Genomic DNA, 24,067 nt, shown 5'->3' on the forward strand with positions numbered 1-24,067 from the left:
CACTGATATCACTGATATCACTGATTTTCACTGATATCTTTCTGGTGGCATTGGGAAGAAAAAATAAGACTCTGAAAAGGACATCAATACAGTTGTTTTTGCGACTCGCCGTGTCCCAACATACAGTTGTACCTCGAGATACAGTTGACCGAATTTAAAACTATAGCATCTTCGTGAGTCACTGTAGTACTACTGCTACTACTACTACTGTAGTACTACAGTCTTCATTTGTAACGGCATTACTATATTATACTGCCTCCTGGTGGCCACCGTGGGCACACCATAAGGAGAAGGACAATAAATTGGTTTGCAGCAGTAAATCATGATTTGTTGTTTAATTCTTCCCATTCCATTTCACTGTGTTATGACTCTATATTTTCATAAAGTACTGTATTATGAGTGTGTGTTTCAACGAGAAAAGATGATCTGAGAGCCAAGTGTTCCAAGTTATTTTTCAAAAACCTTTTTAGGGTTCTGTCTTAAAAAAAGAAAACAAAAATAAACAAAAGGCATTTGTAATGGCCATCAATCCTACGTGAATTTTGGCTATTCCTAACCCCCTGCGAATAGCATGGGTCCATCTCCCCCCTTTATTTTCAAGAAAAGACATTTAATTTTATTCCTCCAGAATGTGACTTTAATATGATTTGCAACATTTGTGAAGCAAAGGTCGATGCGCTGTGTTTGCAAGATTCACATGAACTCGGTGCTCTAATGCCACATTGTTGCCCTATAGTATGTCACCACGATCCAGAGTTCAGGGACACCCTGTACATACAACGCCTTCGGTTCCTATTATTAAGACTGCCCTTATCCTCGCCACTCACTGCAGCATGTGACCCATTTTCGCTCAGAGAGACGAGCTGGAGCAACCTCAAACCGTGTAAGCGAGGGCATGGAAGTTTGACGTTGTGCCTCGTTGCTTTGGTGATTTCATAGTCTGTATGCCTCTCGCATGTGCCACACCACAGACACTTTCGACACGACTGCATTTTAAATGGAACATTCTTATGCGTCATGCTGTTTTAGACACCACCACTGGTTTGACCTACTTGGAGGCCAGTCCGCTACAATGTGGCATTTATTGGTCGGATTTTCTGAAGACACATTCGCTGTGTCAAGGTAGTTTAGCATACGCTATTGTTTAGTTAGTTTGTTTTCATCGGTAGTAGAAGTGGACCAGTATCGTTGGGGTCATCATGGGACTGATGCAGTTGTTGTTGTGCCCATTGTTCTCTCTTTCCTTCCCCAGTTGCTTAACCCCTTTACAGTGATGCTTAGAAATACGAGTTTAATTCAGTGACCGTGCTTGTGATGTAAATGACTTGAGGTCACTTGGGAGCAGCATGCAGCAGACAGACGGATCTATACGTGCACGTCTGTACAGTATAGACGTCTCAGCTCCTTGACGAGGATAAATGATAAATGACTGTGACTATTATATTGAATGTCAATTTTTTTTTAAGCTAACACTTATAGTATAGTATAGGGCTGCCCGGTAGTCCAGTGGTTAGCACGTCGACTTCACAGTGCAGAGCTACCGGGTTCAATTCCAGCTCCGGCCTCCCTGTGTGGAGTTTGCATGTTCTCCCCGGGCCTGCGTGGGTTTTCTCCGGGTACTCCAGTTTCCTCCCACATTCCAAAAAAAAAAAACATGCATGGCAGGCTGATTGAATGCTCTAAATTGTCCCTAGGTGTGAATGTGAGCGTGGATGGTTATTCGTCTCTGTGTGCCCTGCGATTGGCTGGCAACCGATTCAGGGTGTCCCCCGCCTACTGCCCGAAGACGGCTGGGATAGGCTCCAGCACCCCCATGCCAATTAACATACCATCTTAATAAATTCCAATATTGTCAAAAAGTTCATTCAGTTCAGTCGCACAATGAAAGTGCTCTGTTCGCAATTTAAAGTCAATTTAACTTCAAATATTGCATTTAAGTTACACTAAGAACAGCGGAGTTCGTGACCGGACGTGACGTCATCAAAGTGATAGCCGCAGTGTAAGTAAAGCAGATAGATCGTCAATAAGAGAGAAAGGTGATGTTGGTTGAGTTGAATCCAGTACAATCCACACACATCTTACGCCTTTAATAACATCGTGGGTATGTACACGTTTATGTTGTTACCGATGAACAGTTATGTGACGCTTTATGTGAGAAAATGCTGTTCGGCGACGTGCATAAAAAAATGTTAAGATTTATGCTAGCGCTTGCTAATTGCGTAAGTACAATGATGTCTTGTTACTATAGCAGTTCAGGTAATGTTAGCTCATTTAGTTGGTTGTGAATTGAAAGCAATATCGCCTCGTACTGTATGTTACAGTTTCACCTATTTCCGCTTTATTAGATTGATATCCAAAGGTCCAGTCACCTCATCAGCAAGGGAAGATGGAGGGCTCCCCTTCATCTCTTAAATCTCATACCACACTTTGAATGCTCCCATTTATGTGTTTTTGCCAACACACACCCTGAAACCATGGAACAAAGTATTCAAAATATCATGTTACAGCTCAAATGTTCTGACTCAACTGGTAAGAGGTGGTGGATCCATACTGTTACCACAAATCCTCCCAAAAGGAAAAGCAGATGTTCCCAAATTCTGGAGTTTGCGTACTTGAAATAAAATCATGACTCATGTTTTCAGAAAGTCACTTACAGGACATAACGTAAGGTACACCTGCACAATATTTTCTGATTAAGTGGAAGAGATAGGATGCAGACATGACAATGATTGCACAAGTACGTCATCGAACAGACTGACAAGGCTAAACTACAGAGCGCTTCGTTCACTCACTGAGCTGGTCTTCCCAACTGAGCCAAAGCACACATTGTACTCAAATCCCACAGCAAAAGAACACGCTTCTGTTTATGACCTCATAAATGCAAAGATATTTATATTAAAAATACTTTCAATGGTCATCCTGCATTCGCCGTTTGCTTAGTCTTGCTTGTGCTTGGCAGATATTGGCACGTGTTGGCCCAAATATCACACCAGCTGGTACCACCTGAGCTACATGATGCCAAAAAAAGGAGCCACTCGGAATCGCTTCCCAAGTAGTTAATAATGTAACTACAGTCGTAGTGGAAACTCTGAGCTGTTACGATAACCTCAGAGCGCCCATCTGAGCGGTTCTGGTATGTCGAATGGTCCAATCCTGGCCAGAGTTGAAAGGACTCGGGTCACATGGATTGTCGGGCTTTCCAAGTAAGAGGTCCAGCAGATTTTCTAGGAAACACAAGGTGAGAAAGTGAGTAAGCGCTTACTTGAACAAACACCCCCGTCTTATCAATCTCTGATGTGAAATTCTGAAGATGGCAGGTTTACCACCAGTCAAATTTTAGCAAGCAAATGCATTGTTTTTATTTACAGTATGGAAATTTGCTTGGCACAAGTAATGCTCTACTAGTCCTTGATGCTGATCAATTAATGATTTCTGAAGGAAATTTGGCAGTCAAAACTGATAGTGATATCAAAGTTAGATTTTTAGCTTTAACCTGGAACCAGAATTGAAGAAAAAAAATCATTTTACTCAGTTCACAAAAAATAACTTCTGTTTTTGAAGTCTTCGTGTTTTTGACATTTCCACAAAAATTATGAGCTGTACAATCACCAACACTGTACTGTACACAAGGGGAAAAGACCGGTGCCATTTTGTACCTCTCAGTCAATATTTTCACTGGAAACAGTTGGTCTTGTGACATCTCATTGTCATATTCAACATAATGCCCTTGATCCCGGCGACCTGTTATAATAATGTCTCCCGAGAATGCCGTGACGCCACAAGAGTACAGAACAGCACAGAGCGTGACTATTATTAAGTAATGATCGACTGGCCGGCGAACGTCCAATCAGGGAGCGCATGCCAGGAGCTGCGGCCTTGCGTTTAAGACTTGTTTGTTTATAAGTGGCTTATGTTACACACGTGGCAGCGGGTGACATTCAAACACAACCTGACGTCAATGTTTGTGCCGTCATGTTGATTTCCTTTTGTTTTTATGGCTGCCGCTTCCACGAAGAGAGAAGTCTTCGTGGACCACAGTCATAGTAAGAGAAATCCTATAGAAAGGCACAGGGCAACCGCATCTGGCCCGATGCGGAGAAAAACAGTGTGAGGCAAGTTACTTCCAAAATATATTACAGTATATGATGTATTAGTAGTTACTGTTATTTAAAAGTAATTCCTTTATAATCACTGTCTCTGAACTGTAAATCCTTCCTTTCTAGTTACGTTCGCAAATATGGTATTTAACTTTTCTACACTGGCCCTCAACAACACAACAATGTCAAAAGACAATAGATTGCAAATCATAACACTTTTAAGAGGTTTACCCTTGATTGAACAAATCTTTGATTTTGATCTTTAAAGATTAAAACACTAACACCGTGGCCTACTTTTACAACACAAATCTGTGGCTGAATGCAGTACCGGTACTTAAAAATCTGTTTTCATACATGTGTGTGTGTATGGATATGTTTTTTTCCCTTATCACTGGCACCTTTCTGACTGCGACCTTTGTGTCAGGTTTAGACGGCAGCGTTAGCCGTGCAGCATAAAGAAAGGAATGAAGAGTTTTAAAAATTATTTTCCTGAATTTCCTCATTCACTGACTGGGCACTCGTCACGGACCCCAGCGTCATTGTAACATTTGAAGATGCAGAGCTAGCAATGGCACTTTTGAGCAACTCCGTTGCAGTGCATGATCATGTGTAGATGATGTTGTATTGTAATTCGTAGTTCCTAATTTGATGCAGCGCCCTCTTCACGCTGCCCTCAGTCTCATCCTGAATACAATATGTCTCTTCACAACGTAGTGTTTGTAAAAATCTATTAATTCAATCTGAGTGATGAAAATAGAATTAAAGGTGACTCTCCCAGCGTGTAAACTCAGACGCTTTATCTGCACACAAAGAAAGCAAAAGGTCAAGTTTGGTGAATGCTTGGATTCAAACTCATCCGGATGGCTCAGTGGTGCCAAGAAGCCTACTTGGTTCTCTTGAGGGCTGTTCACACGGCAAGATTTGGTCCGGTGCTGCACCGGGGCTGCCCCAGTAGAGCGTTCACACGTGCAAATTAGCTCCGGAGTATCCCCGGAAAAGAACTTATACCGGACCAAATTTTCAAATATTTGCTCCGGGGCAAATGCTCGTTTGCGAGGCAGCACCGGTGTAAATGTGCATGTGTGAACGCAACTGGGTTAAAAATTAGCTCCAGAGCAAATGCTTGTGAAGAGTACGTATGGCGAGAATGCGTTGCTTTCGTGCTCTGTCGGACTTCCGTAATGTGTTGATTCAAAACGACACAAGACTTGGCTAGTAACATCTTTCCTTTTGTAGGAGACTGGACTGTCTCGGAGTTGTTTGTTCCTTTGTTGTTTGTTCACAACCCCCCGCCCCCATAGAATTTATTTTGTGATTTCCTCTCTTGATTTTCTGTTTGGCGCAATAGTGTTTGCTTTTCTGAGTGTCATTGAAGTCATCGTTCATTTACGTTTTCTTGGGCGGTCACTCTCGAGCAGAAGGCACGGAAACCGAGAAGGAGAAGGACGTGCCGGTCCAGTCGTCGCTTGAGTTGTGTATATACAGTACGTTTTAAAAAGAACCAACACGACAGCTCGTTTGTTTTCTGTCGTTTTGCTCTGCTGCAGAAACTGGCATGTGAACGCAAGTGGGGCAGCCCCGAGACTGTACCGGGGCTGCCCCGCTCAGCGGCTTTGTACGTGTGAACGCTCCACACAATTTGCTGCGGTGCAAAATATCCCGCAACAAACTATCTCGGTGCAGCACCGGAGCAAATGTGTGCCGTGTGAACGGCCCTTTGGACTATTTGGATCATTTGTTTGGGGAGAAATGTCATTTTGGCACAAAGGGAAAAACAAGCCTTTGAACAAAATCACATCTTTTCTTTTGTGGGATGGATCTTGGGATATTTTCTGCTTCGGCTCCATTTGAATTTCCCATTCTGAATCACTTCTGCCGATGAAATCTGTTTTTTGTTAGATGCTGCAAAGTTAAATCAATTAAAAAAAATCCATTCATATAATTCTTACACAGCATCCGTTTGACATTTTAGCATATTATGGAACACGTTTAGTTGGCAGAAAACAAAAACATACACTTGAAGGCGAACGACCAACTGCAATATTTTTATTGTTTAAAATAAATTTAAAATAAAATAATTGAAGGAAGCTGCGACTAGGTGGCAACCAGTTCAGCGTGTACAGGATGAAGCGGTTCAGAGAATGGATGGATAATTCTAATACGGCGTCCGTACTAACAAACGGACAGTGAGACAGAAAAAGTTACAGCAAAACAGGAAAGAGTTGGGCACAAATCATTGATTATCATGAAATCAGGAAGTAGCCTGCTAGCTATCAATGTGATGCTACACTATAAACCGGGGGGGGGGGGGGGGGGGGGCAAAATGATCATGAGGGTGTAGAGGGGGGAAAAAAACCCCAACCCAAAACATTTGTGTGTCTGTGCGTGCTATTAATATGATATATTTTTATGTTAGCATCCTATCAGTCTCACTTTCACAAAAAGTAAAATAAATAAAATATGCCGTGACCTGCATCACCGGAAGTTGCTAGCGGTCAGCTGTCTAGAATCGCAGCTGGCAATCAAAGCTGTTACGAAGCTGTTAATCTGTTACTATAATTTATTATTTTTTTCTATATTTTATTGCTATTTTTATTTTAATTCAGAATTTGTTTCATGTAAAATTAACCGAGGGCACTGGCAAAGAATGGGAATATAGAGTGCCGGGAGAAGCATTTTAAAACAGTACACGTAAGCTACGATCTCTAACACGCTGCAAAATTTCATCCCGTGGCTCCGTGTCAGGTCTCTACAAAGGTAGAGGTTTGTGTCTACTTAATTTTTCTGTTTTGTTCATCTTGGGGACCATAGACATGCGCGCGTGTGCCGTAAAGGGTCGTTCGTGGGAGGCTGGATAGTCGAAAAGTAGGTCTTTGGTGAAAAAAAGGTTGCCTGCTATAAACAGTCTTCGAGTCTAATGATCCCAATAAACTTGCCGAACCCTCACCTCAATTCTACAATAATTCTAATTTAAACAATAGACAATAGGACAAAGGTTTAACTGCTGGGTCACCCGTCTGACTTTCTTAAGATGCGTATTACGAAAGATGAGGTATTTTGTCACTGTGTGACAAAAACCTGACCATGCCATGAACCTGACATGCTGCCAAAGATTGAACAAAGTGAATACCCTGTGCGTCTGCATGCTTTGGAAAGTGACCTATTCCTGCTTTCTCCCACTGCCTCAAGTTAAAACCTCCAAATTGTCCCTATGTTTGAATCCGAGTGTGAATAGTTGGCCTGTCTGAAGTGGTTCTAAAAAGTCGACACACCCATGCACAACTGCCAGGTGATTGTGAGGAAAAAAAATGAGACCACGATAAATCATTTCAAAAACTGTATGACTCAATTAAAACAAATTTGAGTGAAAGTAAAAATAGGGGAAGAAAGGTCATGAAAAGCCTACTAGCATTTTAAACATTATGTGGAAGTAGTGATAGGCAGTTGTATACTTTTACTTCCCCTCTTTAAAATAAATTATAGAAAATGTTCCATCAAAATATGTAAATATGACATTTTCACAATTTTTTGAATGGGGATGGAAACCTTACATATTGTTGAAAAAAAATCCCTCTAAAACAAGAAATTCGACCACCACTGCGGACAATGAAACAATGCTTTATTCAAAGAGGCGCACGCGCACGCACACACATCGACACACACACAATAAGGTGTTGGCTGCAGCTTTATCGTTTTGTTCTTTTTCTGCGTTTTGGGGTCTCTGAAGAGAAGGCTGGGACTTTCTCATGGGAACAAATATGAGGAATGCAAGCAAAGCTGGGAAGGAAAAAAAACGGTCTCATTCATGTACAGTAATTCTCAGTCCAATTTGAGAAGGAGGCATGTTGAATTTTTTTTTTCTTTTATATCGCTGACCACGGCTTGAAATGAGCTTAAAGCCGCAGTTGGAAAGAGGAAACTTTGCAGACAGGAATGCTTTTGTTTTTGCAGCTTAATGAATTGAAATACTCTTGGGAATTTGCTGATTTTAACTGCTAATCAGAACAATATTCGATAGCCTGGATTTAGAAATGGGCCTCTTCTGCAATATAAAATCATCTGCTTTCTCCAAATATGCCGTTTTTTTGCGGTACGCACACCTGCGCCTGTCTACGAAAAATAGAACTTTTAGACTCTTCATTTTTATCAACCAAGTACCTGTAAAAAGCTCATTTGTGCTCTAGTGGCTGTAAATTTAACGGTGTGGGTTCAGGTCAGGTGAGCGCCGGGCTGAGCGGCCTTTCCCATCAGATCTATACAGTAGAAGGGATTTGACCTGCAAAATCACATGGGCGCATTCATAAGATGTCAAGATCAAAAACACAGTGGCGTGTCAGCGGAGGACAGATCCCACCTCAAAGCAAACTTCATCCCTCATCAGGGCTACAGTCACGGATTTACTGCTAATCTTTTAATGCCAACGCATGTTCTACGGTTGTGCGTGATCGAGACAGCGGTGGTGAAGTCCGGCGAGGTCGATGAATGACTGCTGATGACTTTTACAGGCAACAATGGAGGGCTTGCCAATTTGTTCATATTTGGCAACAATTTTTCCGACAGGAAGTAATGGAAATAACATTACCATCATCAAATACTGTATGTAGGAGAGGAAAGTGATTCTAGGAGTGCCCTAAAAATCCCATTTTATTTTTACACGTGGCATTGAAGTGACCCAAATGCTATTTTTTTCAGGCATGGCATAAATGACTAGTGACATGACTTACATACGCCACATGAATTACATACATTCCGTGACATGCATACGTTGCGTGACTGACATCTCTCACATTGCGTGTGTCGCATGAATTAAATGTCGCAGGACAACAGCGATGCTGCATAAGGATAACTTTCATGCATCGTAGCTTAAATAAGTATGACTTCAAGACGCTGCATGACTCAGAGTTGCATTTACATATGTTCTTAGAAACCACAGCATGTAAATAAGCCATATGAAGTCATATCATTCACCGTATGTCAGCCATGTAAATAAGTCACCAGTCGGGCGATCGCTCACTATGCTGAGGTTTGCCTTGGACATTTTCGAAGGATTGTTAAAAGCTGACAAAAGCTAACGTCCTTGGATCAGTTCTTTACACAACGCCAGGCAAAAACTACTTCTAAGAGCGAACATGAGCTAAAGACGGCTAAAAACGATGAGGACGCAGTTAAAAGTTCAATGACCATCATTTTTATTCTTTATTCTTTGTTTTTTACATTATGCACAGTTATTAATTATTGTGCAATAATGTAATTGTAACATGTGTTTGTTACATATTTTGATGCATTTTTTTTGCTTTAGAGAAGATTTATGTCTGAATTTTGGGGGTTGGAACGTATTAAGGCATTTACACCGCTAGCCCTCCACATTAATCAGGAGCCAAGAAGGAGCTCTTTAGTTTCAAAAATGTTGGTGACCCTGGTGGCAGAGTTCAAGATGTACTCCGCCTCCTTTCCGAAGTCGGGTGGAATCTGCTTTAGCACAGCGCAACCCTAATGACGAGAAGTGCCGTAGAAAATAAATAATTGCACAATTCAGGTCACGCTAATAGACACCACCACCCACAAATCGCCTCATTTGCAGTCGGGCTACTTAGTTTTAAGACCTTTTCCATGTTCTAATTTCAGTTACATATACCTGTAAATCCTAGCTTGTGTTTTCATTCGTTTTCTTACATACTGTTCATAGTTGGCAAAGACATCCCCATGAGTGACACAATGCCCGCCTAACATCTGTGAAAACATGCTCAGCAGTCAACTGATGTTGTAGCGTGCAGCAACAAGCAGGTGCCAAGGCTTTGTGAAACACAACCCCCCCTCCCACAACAACAAAAAAAGAAATTGAGCATGAGTCATTACATTAACCACCAATGAAAATCTTACTAATAGTCTCCTGATCTTACGTAGGTAACGTGCTGAGTGACTCAATACAAAACGTTCTTTGGTTTTGATTGAAACAGTCAAGAAATCGTTTTCTGGAAAAGAAATGACACAAGTTATAGTGTTGCAAAAGAACAACGCCCAAATGTGAGAAAGGTGAAAGAAAAAGCGGCAGATGGGGAAGCGGAACAGATGTTTGTCTGCCGTATCTGGAATGCTCTTCCCGCTTATCTCGTGGAGATACAGGAAATGAACAAACAGTAATAATATACACAGTGTTTGCTTCAATGCTTGACTCAGCAGGTGCTTGACTGTGTCCTACAACAATTGGAACTGTTCGTCAGGAGATGATACAGTATACCGTTCAGCCAACTTGCAAACTTGCAAAGCATTTGGCAACTGGGTTGAGGAATGAAATCAGAACGGGACTGCAGTGGCACTTGGAAATCTATTTGTCTCCTAGTCCAACTACACCGTAAAAAAAAAAAAAAAGTTGAAGGGACTCAAAATTTCAAGGCAACAAATTTTAAGTGAGGCAATTAAACAAAATATTTTATTTTTGCAAAAAAAAATTGTCTTAAACGCATTCCACAACAAAGGAATAAATTATTGCTCGTAATGTATTCCCAACTTGAAGATATTAGTAAAAACGAATCAGCAACTGGCTTGTTTCTGTGTGCTCATTATTATGTGACATAAATGTGAATAATTTAGATACGCTTGTTTTCGCCCCCTCCCCCCATCCCCCCAAAAAATACAAGTTGTGATTTTTAACAATGTGAGTACTTCCAATCATGTATGTTCAGTGCTGCTGACCCAGCCATAAGGGTTCTTGTCCCCTCTCAAAAATACTACCTCACACAGGGTCTCCTTGACCCTCAGTTAAATTACCCGTAAATTGTTTGTACAGGACACAACGGCCCACCAAAACGTTTAAATTTCAGAATAGAGCCCATGTCACCGCAATGTGGGCGTCGTACGTAAATGTTCCACCCCCAAAAAAGTCTTTATTGTAAAGTCTTGAGTCTTGAATGAACCTAACATTCATGTATTGGAATGAGTGTGGAAGCCAAAAGTACCCAAGAGAGAATATGCATTCAAACCCAGAACCTTGCGACAGTGAGGCAGAAGTGCTTAATCACTAGCTCACTGCGCTGCCCGCTGTCAAGTCAAACAAACGCACCAAAACTCCTTTCCCATCACCAACTTTGTTTGGGATGACCGACATACAGTACACTCCATAAAGCGTTTTCTATTACATTCCCGCAAAAGACGGTCTCCAAATCAAACAAGGAATGTTTTGAGGAGCTGATCTCTCAACCTTTCCATCTCGCTCACGTATGGGAACGGACCACCTGAGTCTTGAACGCCCCGTTACGGCTTTTTGTGGGAATGCGAGTCGAGGACATAACAGACACGGTCCTGTCTTAGCTTGATGCGGATTATGCAACCGTCATCCACAGATGTCAGCATTCCCCACCTCAAATTACACTGCGCTCGCTCATACGGCATCTAAGTATACATTTTGGCATGGGACAACTTTTTTTTTTTTCCAACTTGTGAGGCGAACACAAATGGCAGTCGGTGGTGACGCAGTGTCGACGTGGGGATTTTTGCACCGCGCCAATGAATGAAGGCCACATCATGGCATGGCAGAGAAGCTTAGATGAGATACGAGAACAAAAGACGAGTGAGCACCACGCACCGCCGACGGTAACCCAACTTCCGCCTGCGGGGCTTGCGAAAGCGTATTTCATAAAGAATGAAAAGGAGCCGCCAAAACTGAACGAGAGCGGAGGAGGAAAGCAGGGGGTGAATCACAAGGAACACGATTGGCTCACAGCGTACTGCCTGATTTTTGGTCCATTGTGATTGGCTGAGAGATATGGCCTCACCTTAACCAGGGGTTACTATGGTTCAGTGACGGGGGAGATTTCCTTCTCTGTGTGTGTGCGTGTGGGTTACTCGTGCGTGTCATTCAAATTAGCGACAGGCATGACAGCGTGTTCAGACATTCTGCACATTCCACCTCCTCCAGTCACTTCCCCACGCCGTCGCATCGCCGCTACTGATTTTGTCAATGTGCGACAACTGCTCTGTTGATGAGAACGTGTGTGTATATTCCGCCGGGATTATGCGTGTCACATTTAAGGCGCATCGAAGGAAAATGTGAAACACGTCTGTGTTGTCCTTTGTAGCGACCATAGCGTTACAGTTTTGTCAGTGGAGTTCTCAAGGAATCTTTGTGGAACTTTGAGGAATAATGACTCATGGAACAGGAATAACACTGCTGGTTTGGTTTGGGTTTTCTACACCTCCAAACACATTCAGTCTCCACCAACGTGAGATTCAGAGTTTTTTTTTTCTTTAACCCTACACCGATTTTGATAACCTGTTACCTGATAATATCATAAGCTGTCCACTGTAGTAACCGCTGTCACTGAAAAGGTTAAAGCAGCGGTCCCCAACCTTTTTTTGCCCCACAGACCGGTTTAATGTCAGACAATATTTTCAGTGACCGGTCTTTCAGGTGTGACGGATAGATACAACAAACTTATATGATATGACCTGCATAAAAACTGCAATATTTTCTAAACATAACAAACGCGTATCATGACACGAGGAAGGGCCTATCTGGCCGCAACACTCTCTGGTCGCTATGGTAAGATTGAAACGTGACTTGAAGATATAAGATATCCCGCAGATAAAAAGTGCATGAAAAATACGGCCTTGGTGCGTGGGAATCTCCCAACCTTAGGTACGATTCCTGATACTGTCACATGTAGCCGTCTTTTTCTTGAAAGTTGTAGGCTCCTCTTCTGTCTCCTGGCTGGGCCTTTTCCCCATCCCCCAAAAAACTTTCCAAAACTTTTTGTTTTGAACTCATTTGGTTCATTGCCATTGCGTGGCATTGGAAAATTGATGCTGGGCAAAGGTTTTTCTGTCCCCAACTGCCATTTTGAGAAGCTTTTTGGCCATCACGCTGCTCTAACTTGCGGTTCAGTTGTCGGTATCCATGGCGAATTTTTCAAAAGATCTGAAGGCCTCTTCTGATTAAAATATTGAACTCCTATAGTAGGCATTCGTGCAAAGCCAGAGCAAGTCCGGTAGATGCTGAGAATGATAAAACTTGATAAAACTGAGTGGAAGATTATGATGCGCAACATGCATCAGCTGAATCCATCTTAATTCATCTTGCCTATGAAAAAGGGAACATTTCAAGATTAGTTACAAATGTATCCAAAACAAATTGATGTCATTGAAAATGCATGCCGGTTTCATTCTCACCACACACACACACACACACACACACACACACAAAAAGGCTTTGTGTCAATCACGATTTTCCTCAAAAGTAATGACCCGGAAAGCATCACAAAGTAGCATCACATCAAGATTCAAACAAGACTAACTGCTGTCATGTACACATGAATCGCTCCGCCATGTACAACCTCCCAACACTCTCGCCAACCTTAACCCTGAGACACCCCCCCCCCCCCCCCCCCACACACACACACACTCCTCAGTTTCCCCCAACATGCCTTTCGGGGTGACCCTAATCTCTGTGCCGTGACCCTGCGCTCTCTTTGAATATTAGTCAATGAATGTGTGGCACCGAGCCAAACAAAAGCCACTTTGTCTTGCCTCGGTGGGAAAGTGCTCATGATGAGTTACTTCCTGAGGGTGCTTTCGTTCGATATACGTCAGTTAACATGTACTTAGGAATATTGTTTTTACACATGGCTTTTTTTTTAAACTGCTACATCATAGCTTTTTCTTGAAGCTGATCAGGCAAATAGTTTAGGATTTGCCCAAATTTTGGGGTGGCCCGTGCCGCAATAAAAAACACTCACTTCACTTCAGTCTCACTGAATTATATTGCACAGTTTAATTCTTTACATTTTATTTAATTATGTTTATATGATGTTATAAACTGTGGTTTTCCTTTGAAAAAAATGCTTTACAGAATTTCTTTGCGAGTGTCGTCACGGAGTAAATTAAATATCTCAAGGCTCCACTGTACTACGATGGAGAATTCCACGTCGCAGCCATGGGGAAGAAGCTATTCTTCACTCTGTGGCCTTTCATGACTCTTAGTCTTCCTGAGGAGAGCCTGGAGATTTTTTTTAGTATTGGTCTGGGTGCTGTTCACAGCCCAGCTCAGATTCTCTGAGATGTGAAGTCGGAGGAATTTGAAGCTTATGACCCTTTCCACTTCTTCCCAGGGGATCACGTGAATGTTGCGACACAACTCGGAGAGACTCAATTCCTCAACCAACACTCAACCAAAAAGAGAACATTTTGTTATAAACGTTTCTGTTCTCTCATTAGCATGTTGACGATCGCCACTCTCGAAAGAGATAATCTGATTACTGTGTGCAGGTGTACCTAACATAATGGCATATTCTGGATGCTAGAGCTCAGACTTGCACTCAAAATCCTCACCCGCAAGTCCTGAACATTTCATACTCCAACAAAGGAAAAATACAATTTGATCGTAGTGGTAAATGTATAATGGAGTGCAATTCTTTATCCATGCCATAAATTGTTCAAAATGCTTTATCAAGCCTCCTATTCACTTTTTGGAAAACATATCAAAATGCAGTCGCATCACCTTCGATGGAATTTTTTCCTTTTTAGTTTAAACTAACTTATTTTAAACTCCAGGATTCCTTCCCGTACACTGGCCAATATCAGAACCCAGGGTCTTCTTTTGGACTAATTTTAAATCTGTCGTCTTACGTCGTGGCAGCTGCTAGCTAGTGCTAAGCTAACCATGGTGTTTATATCTGCTGCCCGGCATCAAAATTTGCAAACTCCTTTGCGAGCATTGCATGAAAGGCCAACAGTGAGTCAACAAAGACGTTGAACATGCACTGCTTGGATGGGCTTTATCGACCGACTAAATTTAATGCTCTTTTTTTTTTACACAGCTCGTTTTCTCAGCACTCCTCATATTACATACAGTAGTAATCCTCACAAGTTCTGTGGTTTCTTATGGCCTTTGGGGGAGGGTGGTGGCGATGATGATGTGACTTCATCAAGGGAGAAATGACACGGTTTAGCCACGCACCAGTTAGCATAGTTGTTTTGCCCACCAGTAATCCTTTCTCTTCTCATTAAAAGAGCTTGTTGCTAGCTTGCCGCTTGGTCTGATTCATTCTGCAATGCTACAATATAACTCAAATACTGCGACAGTGCAAGTGACAATTACACTATGACCCCATTCCGACTCCAATCCGAAAATGATGATTCGACGTTCAAATTTTAACGGCCAATTTGCTTCTCTATTCGAGCCACCACTGATTCATCCACAGCCCGACTGTATGGACTGCATTTTCCAATGGACTCCACATCAAATGCAGCCCAGTGTGAAGATGAGGCCATAAAGAAACCGAGTTGCGGGTGAGGAGGGTTGGGGGGGCAGCGCGCATGGGGGCGTGCGTTATGTAAACTATGAGCTGCAAGGCTGCAAAAGGACAGCTGGGGAACACATGAGCCTGCAGCTGCCACCTCTGTATGTGATGCCAACACACACACACACACACACACACACACACACACACACACACACACACACACACACACACACACACACACACACACGCATACTACAGTAGACCATTGGCACAACTCGAGTGGTTTGTCTTTTTGACTTTTTAGTGAAATGAAATGATATAGAGCTGCGATGTTACGAGAACGAAGTTAGAATTCAAATAATTCAAATGAGTAAATGGTAAAATGCTGGAGTGGATTTAAGGTAACATTCAAAGATGAGAAGCTGATTGAGGATGGATCAAACTCAACAAAAGAAGTGATTTCAGTACATTTGATCGTGAAATTATATTTTTTCCCCTAGTGATACAAAACATTTCCTTTCGCCACGCATGAATTTTATTCACATGAATGTACGTTTTCTCGTAATACTACAATTTTATTGCACAATACTTCAACATGAAATTGTCTTCCATTCTTACTTTATTTTGGTAAAAGTAAGACTATTTCCTTACAGTTACGTCCAGCCCCACCCCTCCAACAACCCTCCCCTCCACCACAACCACAATTATGTTGAAACGTAACCGTTGCAAGTTACAAACTCTTGTCTAGACTGCCGGTATGCCTGCTAGAGCTTAATAATACTCCCTTCTGATGTCTCCCTCGGTTCACATACATTGTTATCAATTGGTAATAAGCTAATGGAGGTCATTAAATCCATATGTGAAATGGAGCTGATAAAAATGAATATGTACAGTATATGTGCTATATTTTGATCCAATCTATTCTTCTGTCAAAATAACCACCACGTCTTTTATGCTACATGTAGTGTTACCGCCTACACGGGGAGTCAAAAGAGCTCGCCGGCAAGTTGGCAACAATGTCAAGTAAAGGTCATAGTTATAGTGGACACAAGAAACTTGAAAAGGACAACCGCAACCTTCAAGAACAACGAAGCCTTTCAATGGGAATTCCTTTGAAACATTTAAGTTATGCCAAAACTCCATGGACAGTTCTACCTTGACCTACGGCGTCGTGGTTTTGCTTTCTCTGTGTTTTTTTTTTTTTTTCAGCACAAGCTGGAGTGGAGGGCGTGCCTCTTCAGCAGGTGCCACCTGTGCCTTGTCACCAATCACAATCAAACCTTGGAACAATTTAGAGCAGGCATGTCCAGCTCCGGGGCTGGAGGGCCACGGTCCTGCCTGTTTTCCAGCTCTCCCGCCTGCAACACACCTGATTCAGGTAATCAGCTCATCAGCCAGCTCTGAAGCAGCATGAGAACGGTCCTCATCAGGTGTGTTGCTCCGGGGAGAGTTGGAAAACGGGCAGGACAGCGTCCCCTTGAGGACCGACTTTGGACACCCTTGATTGGAATGTGGGAGGCAACCGGAGTACCCGGAGAAAACCCATGCAGGCACGGTGCGAACATGCAAACTCTACACAGGAAGGCTGGAGCAGGAATCGAACCCTACACCTCTGCCCCGTGAGACATACGTGCCAGTTGACCACCGGGCCGTCCATTTTGTAAACATGTATGTTTATGTTTGCTCCTCTTGTTTTATGTTGAGAGGGAAGAAATTTCATCTCTGCTGTATGTTAGGTGTTACACATACAGTACATTTGACAATAAAGTTTTATTCAATCCAATCCAATTTACTCGATGGATAATTTCTTGATATTTAAAATTATTATACCATATTTAGTACCACATGCCTCACTATGAGGCAACAAAACTAATATTATCTAGGATACTCAATATATTATATATATTCAATGAGTGGTCTATGAAAGCGACAAGGACAGATTTGATTGGTGCCAGTACAGTACAGTTTTGCATCCTTCATTCATTTAATTGTGCCGAGTTCAGCAGTAACAGGTTGCGTTGGCCGCCCCAACACACGTGGCATTATTTTGGTGCTTATATAATGAAGGAAGTATGTGCAGCGGAAGGGAATGTTCTCATCACATCACCCAGAATTTTGTCGCGTGACCAAAAGGTTTGGCCGAAGAAAGAGGTTCCCATCACTTGTTAACGTGTGCAGCCATCTGCAAAGCACATTCGCATCATCCGCTTCATCTGGGCATCACATCATTTTGGAAACGCTCCAAAAACACTTTTTTGTCAAGGAGCTTTTCAGCTGAAACAATATTATTCATGACACGCACTATGTCTAACAATAATGTAATTGTGCTTTTATTTTATTTTATTTGTTTGTTTTGTTTGGTTTGTTTTTTGGGGGGCTTTTAGGGCCTTCATACTTTCTCCGTTGGTTTGAAAATGAGTTTCAGTCTTTGTAGCATTTTTTTACAATAATATCTTTTCGAGAATGAAAACCCAAAGTTCACCATCTCAATAAATTAGAATATCACATCAGAAATAAAATGATCTTTAGAATTAAGAAATTTCATTCAGTGTAAATGTTTCACTGTTTGACTTGAGCTACTAAAATAAAAGAACTCTACCTTATGATAAATAATTGCAATTAACCTGTGCTGTACACATATCTGGACAATACACTTCCACTATATTCACGTCCTTATTGACCTACAATGTAGGACAGGACTCTGAAATGGGTTAGGGGAAGAGGCAAGTCGCTCAAAGTCAAAGTGCCCGTGCCATTGCACTCATGCACACACGCTAACCCAAACAGAGAGAATGACACAAACTCAAGTCACGCTCTAACACGTCCCACCATTTCTCACCAATCAGATGTCAGTGACTGTTCAGTAACTCTGATTATGAGTAACCAACATACACGGCGAGACTGACGAATCGACAGACGGATAAAATAGGCTCGCTAGCTAGCTAGATCGATACCTAGCTTGATAGACTCCTCAGCCATTTGCACTCTTCTGATTTATTATGTAAGCAGGGTTTGGTAAACAACAGCCTAAACCTAAAAATACAGTACTGTATATTTCGTACAGTATGTTGTAAAAAAGCGCCCAAAAGGCCAAATAACATATGGTACAATATGTTGTATTTTATAATATATTTTTTTTAAATGTGATGCTCGCATCCTTATTTTCATAAAGCAACCCTATTCCTTCCAGAGGACTTTATAAGAAATGGACCCAGTTACGTGTCATTGCTTCTGAGCGACATTTAAATCATCGAAGGACTTGAATCTCCAGCATGGTACCATTTTAATCTATTTGGACTCAAGTGTAACTCAGCGCATCTCGTCCATAAATATCAACATTCAGACTGAACGTTTACATTGCTTGAGTCAATGTTGAACACACACATAAGCGACTGAGTGTAATGTTGGCAGTGTGACAGAAAGCGGATATCGGAATGTCATACCTGCGTCATAAAAAAATAAAATAAAATAACCCTGGAATGACATGAATTCCACACTCTGAGGAAAAGCGGGCATGTAATTAACAGTGAGTGGCCAGAGTAAATATAATGTAAGGTCATGGTGCCCAGAAGTATATTTAACTGCCTCCGCAATGTTTTGTTTAAAGAAACAGGATCACTCTTTGACTAATTCAACACACGTGGAGGTGAAAATGCCTCTTGTGTCTGTAGGATACAATTACACATTTGAGATAGTTTTAGAAATGAATCCATGTTGTAATTATTGCTCACTTTGCAGACTTGCACAATGGTGTCAAATGGAAAAATATTTGTGTTTTGTGGAGAAACCACTTCCGGTACATGAAAATTGCCATGCATCCATTTTTATAAAGCACTTGTTGCGGGTGAGTTGGATCCAAAAGCAGATTACTTTGGATTGGACTGGTCGCAAATCGGAGGGTATGTGTAAAACCTCCATTCACATTCACACTGATGGAAAAGTCAGAGTCTTTCATGAACCTGAAATGCATGCCTTGTCAAATGGACTGTGTACTGTTTAACAAATATAGTTGGACTTTCCTGAAAGTCTTTTTAATCTCAATCAACAGTATGATGAGTGGACATGTTAAATATTTGTATCTGTAACTCTCCACAATTTCAGCCTCCACTGAAGAAAGACAAAATGCTGCTATGCTACAGAAATAAGCTTTTAATTTTGTTTTTTTTTGTTTTTTTAGGGACGTTACAACATAATGACACAGTGTACAGCACTTTCATGCATCCAAAATGTCTAATATAATGATGAAACTAGAACATACATGATCAAAATGACTTGTTAGACCAGATAACAGAAAATCACAGAAACACATTTGACCTAACTGATAATTGCAGCGGTACGTGCGTAAATGTTTGTTCACTTGCACTAAGACCTCAGAGTTTTGTAATTGTGCCAACATTTTCATGTTGACTCAATGACTGTGACTTCAACCACAGAGATATCTATCTCTGTGGTTGAAGTCACCGATGTGGTTAAAAAGCTCCTCGGTGGCAAGGCCCCAGGGGTGGATGAGATCCGCCCGGAGTTCCTCAAGGCTCTGGATGTTGTGGGGCTGTCCTGGTTGACACGCCTCTGCAACATCGCGTGGACAACAGGGAGAGTGCCTCTGGATTGGCAGACCGGGGTGGTAGTCCCTCTTTTTAAAAAGGGGGACCGGAGGGTGTGTTCCAACTACAGAGGGATCACACTCCTCAGCCTCCCTGGTAAGGTCTATTCAGGGGTGCTGGAGAGGAGGGTCCGTCAGGAAGTCGAGCCTCAGATTGAGGAGGAGCAGTGTGGTTTTCGTCCCGGCCGTGGAACAGTGGACCAGCTCTACACCCTTAGCAGGGTCCTTGAGGGTATGTGGGAATTCGCCCAACCAGTCTACATGTGTTTTGTGGACTTGGAGAAGGCGTTTGACCGTGTCCCTCGGGGAGTTCTGTGGGGGGTGCTTCGTGGGTATGGAGTACCGAACCCCCTGATACGGGCTGTTCGGTCACTATACCACCGATGTCAGAGTTTGGTTCGCATTGCCGGCAGTAAGTCTGAATCGTTTCCAGTGAGGGTAGGACTCCGCCAAGGCTGCCCTTTGTCGCCGATTCTGTTCATAACCTTTATGGACAGAATTTCTAGGCGCAGCCGAAGCGTTGAGGGGGTCCGTTTTGGGGGCCTCAGTATTGCATCCCTGCTTTTTGCAGATGATGTGGTGCTGTTGGCTCCTTCAAACGGGGCTCTCCAACTCTCACTGGAGCGTTTTGCAGCCGAGTGTGAAGTGGTTGGGATGAAAATCAGCACCTCCAAATCTGAAACCATGGTCCTCAGTCGGAAAAGGGTGGAGTGCCCCCTCCGGGTCGGGGAGGAGATCTTACCCCAAGTGGAGGAGTTCAAGTATCTTGGGGTCTTGTTCACGAGTGGGGGTAGGAGGGAGCGGGAGATCGACAGGCGGATCGGTGCAGCGTCTGCTGTGATGCGGACGTTGTATCGGTCTGTCGTGGTGAAGAAGGAGCTGAGCCAAAAGGCGAAGCTCTCAATTTACCGGTCGATCTACGTCCCAACCCTCACCTATGGTCACGAGCTATGGGTCGTGACCGAAAGAACGAGATCCCGGATACAAGCGGCTGAAATGAGTTTTCTCCGCAGGGTGTCCGGGCTCTCCCTTAGAGATAAGGTGAGAAGCTCAGTCATCCGGGAGGGGCTCAGAGTCGAGCCGCTTCTCCTCCACATCGAGAGGAGCCAGATGAGGTGGCTTGGGCATCTGATTCGGATGCCTCCTGAGCGCCTCCCCGGTGAGGTGTTCCGGTCATGTCCCACCGGGCGGAGACCCCGAGGAAGACCCAGGACACGCTGGAGAGACTATGTCACCCAGCTTGCCTGGGAACGACTCGGGATCCCCCGGGGAGAGCTGGAAGAAGTAGCTAGGGAGAGGGAAGTCTGGGCTTCCCTGCTAAAGCTGTTGCCCCCGCGACCCGGCCCCGGATAAGCGGTAGATGATGGATGGATGGATGGATGGATGGATGGATCAATGACTGTGACAGGAACAGCAATGACACTTGAGGGTGATATTGATCCAGTAGTTTGGTGCGATCATTCAAACAACAAACATGATAAAAACCCTTAACCCCCTTGGCAGATGGAATAATTATGCAACATTGACATTTGTTTAACAGTGTCAAATAGAACTACGGTAATCACATTTGTGTCTGACTGTGGAGAGGTATGTGTTACGTCTATTTGTAATATTTTACAAAGGATGTTACATGTGACCCTGGGGTGTTCATGAAATGAGGGGGTATGCTTCAGAAACAGGTGTGTCTTCCCGCGCAAGAGACAGGTGTGTAGAGAGGAACAAGCTTGGCAAGGAACACAGGAAATGCACCAAAAAGTGGACTTTCAACAGCGAAAATCATAAAATAAAACGCCAGTGGAGCACAGTCGATTAGGATGCCTCCTGGACGCCTCCCTGGTGAGGTGTTCCGGGAATGTCCCACAGGCAGGAGGCCTCAGGGTCGACCCAGGACACCCTGGAGAGACTGTCTCACAGTTGGCCTGGGAATGCCTTGAGATCCCCCCGGAAGAGCTAAAAGAAGTAGCTGGGAGAGGGCAGTCTGGGCTTCCCTGCTAAAGTTGTTGCCTCCGCGACCCGACCCCGGCTAAGCGGTAGAAAATGAATGGATGGATGGAGTTAGCCCCTTTCTATGGTTCGGAGCTAAAGATGCTGACGAAATAGGTAACACAAAACATTTGGAATGTTCTTTCTTGTTCTTCATGAGTGTCTTGGCCTCGTTGTGCAGTGACGACAAGACTGCATCAAAATTTGTGAAATCAGTCATTGGTGCCATCCAGTGAGCTCGGTGGGTTAGGTTAAAAAAAAAAACAAGATCCTAAACCCGCTGTGAGCCAACGAGAATACAAAACATATCAATTACTACTTACCCGTCCGTCATTGTCAATCAATGCGTTTTTATCTTTGTGAAAGGTAGAATTTTTGTTCACCATGGCTATCATTAGATTGTGTTGCACAGGTCTTGTCCCCAGCCCCCTACTCTGTATCTGATTTGCTTTTCCTCGGACTGTCCCCGCATTTGACATCCTGTGACAAAGCACACCCCCCAGCTCTCACTTCCCATGAGGCCCTTTGAAAATGGTGGTCTAGCAAATGAAAATCCACTTCTTTCTGTGTCACTGTTGTGAGTTCAAAAACCTGAATTCAGAAAAATTACCGAAAACCTATCCCTGGGATATTGAGTTTGAAATAAGTGTGCAGAGATGCATTCAAGCTATTCCTGTATGATGTCATATGTTCTATGGTTATCAACACTTTTCCTCCAAGCCATCATGTGGTACTTTTTGGCACTGGCATCACATACACAAAAGTTACGTTGAAAAAAAGATTATTTTGATCTTGTGACATGGCTACATAAAGTAGCAAAATATACAAGTAAGATTATTATGCAGTCAGGTGATATTACTGTACAATGGTCCTCTGTATGGTCTTGTGTAAACGTGTTTGTTTCCCTGGATGACATTCCAAAGCTGTGAGGAAAACTACGGAACGTGTGTCTTAATCAGCTGGATCCGATTCTTACCTGTGTTTTTAAGGTTTTATAACCTTCTTATGCAGGATTGTCCTAATCTCCATTCAGATGCAGACAGATAATTGGAGGCATGTGTCATAGTAGTTTAAAGCTCTCACCATATATAAATAAATACAAGGCGGCGGCTGTTGCTAATCTTCAAAAGTACAATGAGTACATTTTCAGTCGGATAATAATTACAGTATATTCATATTCAAAATTGCGCAGAAATCATAGGGCTCAATCACGTGTGCCTGACTAGGCAAAGAAAAAAAAAGGGCAAACCACGCCCACTCACCTATTTGAAAGCAACATGGAGGGGATTTCTTCAAACTGCACTTTTCGTACCATTCATTTATACACATTCGAGATTGAATCACCACTCTGTATTATATCAAAATTGGAAATGAATAAAAACTGCACCATCTGCTGGATGTGTTATTCAAAAGTTAAATTATTACTCTTACTATACGGTGTGTCTCTTACTATATGTCAACCAGATACCGTTAAAGCCGCTGCATGTCACCTGAGCTTTCCGCCCAATGGCGCACCTGTTCACACGCTAGGCCACGCCTCTTTCTCATCCCCGTAACCCCCACCCCCCGGGCCCCCGGCACCACCCATGACTCCACAGCAAACCTGTTCCACCAGCTCCTTGAACAAAAAAAAAAAACCCTGCACCCTGCAATGTAACTTGGAAATGTCATAGGAGCCACGCCAAAGTGTCTCCCATTGTTTCCCTTCGCCGTGTATATCAAAGTGTACAGTGCCGGCGCAGTCGTTATCACTCCGGTTCTTTTCACAAAGTCCTTTGTTGCTATGGAGTGTTGTTAAGAATCCAGGCAGCTGACAAAGACGGAGTCAGCATAAAGGCTGCGCCAGAATAGTTAGGTGAAGGTTTAACCATTATTTGTGCTGGAATTATACAGACATTTTCCTGTGAACATCTACGGAATACATTAGCTTACCGCAATTTTTAAAAAAAGAAAGAATGAATGAACGTTTATGTATACAGTGCTAGATATACAGTATTTGACAGGGGCAAACTGTGGAAAGAATGTTAGCTGCACGCTAAGAGCCGCAAAGAAAATAAAAGGTGCTGAATTGAATTCTATCAGGCAATGCGTATAAAATTTTAACGACGCAGTGGTGGGAGTGTGCCATGCCTTAAAAAAAAAAAAGA

General features: G+C 42.8%; 1 long non-coding RNA gene across 2 annotated transcripts; it reads left to right on the forward strand.

The window, feature by feature from the left end:
* Positions 1-364: 364 nt before the first annotated feature.
* Positions 365-17,021, forward strand: LOC127601749 (uncharacterized). 2 transcript variants are annotated; one of them, XR_007962626.1, is made up of 3 exons: positions 365-883; positions 16,544-16,712; positions 16,915-17,021. It is a non-coding gene; the product is annotated as an uncharacterized LOC127601749 (long non-coding RNA). The 2 variants fall into 2 exon arrangements; XR_007962625.1 differs by lacking the exon at positions 365-883 and adding an exon at positions 2,023-2,101.
* Positions 17,022-24,067: the final 7,046 nt, after the last annotated feature.

This window comes from Hippocampus zosterae, chromosome 6 (assembly GCF_025434085.1).
Source record: "Hippocampus zosterae strain Florida chromosome 6, ASM2543408v3, whole genome shotgun sequence".
Lineage (NCBI taxonomy): Eukaryota > Metazoa > Chordata > Actinopteri > Syngnathiformes > Syngnathidae > Hippocampus > Hippocampus zosterae.